Genomic DNA, 1,594 nt, shown 5'->3' with positions numbered 1-1,594 from the left:
AAAGCACTGGAGTTGGCACGGAACATTTGATCAGCCCTGACTTTGAGTGGTCTACACCAGAGAACCATGGTTACAACATAACCAATACGCTCTCTTTCATATGGAGACTATCTCTGCACTCTGTTCCATATGTATGGGGAAACTGTGCAAGACACCCCACAAGGAGATGGAGCAGTAGCACCCAGCAAGGTACAAAACAAACAAACACGATGTGCACACCTGACAGGGAAGAGATGCACAGGACAAACTGAGGCTGGGCTGAGCACAAGCTACTGGTCCCCAACCCAGCCAGCTTTGATAGACACAACCATAATTCTGGTCTCATCTCAAGTTGGCTGTTTGCTGTAGACTGGGCTTTATAGAGCATTAATCAGGGCGTGGCCGGCAGTCAGTGTGTCTGAAAGAATATCCACGTCTAATGATCAGGGCGATCCTTCCCTCCACACATGGAATGTGTAACAGGGTGGAGAGAGTCTCGGTATGAAATAAAACTGTGAATAAGAACATTTTTGTATTTTGTCCTTTAGGCTTATGGATATCTGTTTGCTATGAATAGAGACAAACCACATACACTAGAGGTTGTTGTGGACTCCTGGCCTGATTTTAAAACCATCATTTGTCGACCGCACCAAAAGGTGAATACATATTACATATTATGTATGTGTATGTTCAATCACTTATTCTCTTTATCCAGTCAATTTCAGAATTGTACTGTATTCATTATCAATACATATTACATGTGTCCATTGTTTGAGTAACTGTTTTTTTTTAATGGCATGAACAGAGTGAACACACCCTGCTTTATAATGAGGAACTGACTTTCTTCAGTACTGATGAGAAGGTTCTTAAGAGAATGTTGACAGAAGACAGCATCTTAGATTGGAATAAATACTTCAAAATTGGAGGTGAATCATTTTTTTCTTCCTTTTTAACCTTTCTAGCCATTGCAACCATCCATGTGTTTTTATGATTAATATTATGGGTTTCTCTTGTTTTCTGAAGGGATTGACATGCTTCATACCACCATGTTGAAGGACATTTCTGCCTCAAAAGATGTCACAATGAGACCGTGTGGTGTAACTCACCTCCTGGAATTACAAGACCCAAATCACCTTCCTCACCTGACAGTGAGCAGGTACATTCAGTTGGTCATTCCCATTCTCATATCTTTAGTTGAAGCTCCCTTGCATTTGTCACTGGAGGTTTTTGTGTTTTTGTTGAGACATACCCAATGGTGTGGAACTGAGTGTCCTCTCATTGGCACAGAGACCTTACTGAAGTTTATTGACGAAATGAAATCCAAATGACTGGTCACAAAACAGGCCTTTTTCCTCTACCTGTGTTCTGTGTTCCTGTCCTTCCCCGCAGAGATGTGGAGGCCAGGATCTCCTCTGTGACTGAATCCCATGTCGGTTTGGTGAATAAATCCTGGAAACGTGGAGGTGATGAAAATGGTTTCCAAGTAATCAAACATCTGATAAGCCACTTCCCCACATGTTGCATCACTGATGAAGAAGGCCGTCCAGTTTCCTGGGTGCTGCTGTATGATTACTGTGCCATGGGGATGGTGTACACCCTGCCAGAGCACAGGGGG

General features: G+C 42.8%; 1 long non-coding RNA gene across 1 annotated transcript; it reads left to right on the top strand.

Moving 5' to 3' along the window:
* The first annotated feature begins 542 nt into the window (after positions 1-542).
* On the top strand, positions 543-1,594 carry LOC133118371 (uncharacterized). Its single transcript, XR_009706392.1, has 4 exons — positions 543-635; positions 785-905; positions 1,003-1,135; positions 1,369-1,594. It is a non-coding gene; the product is annotated as an uncharacterized LOC133118371 (long non-coding RNA).

This window comes from Conger conger, chromosome 18 (assembly GCF_963514075.1).
Source record: "Conger conger chromosome 18, fConCon1.1, whole genome shotgun sequence".
NCBI classification, from domain to species: Eukaryota; Metazoa; Chordata; class Actinopteri; order Anguilliformes; family Congridae; genus Conger; species Conger conger.
The sequence above is the reverse complement of the archived record's forward strand: the minus strand, read 5'-3'. Positions and strand labels throughout refer to the sequence as shown.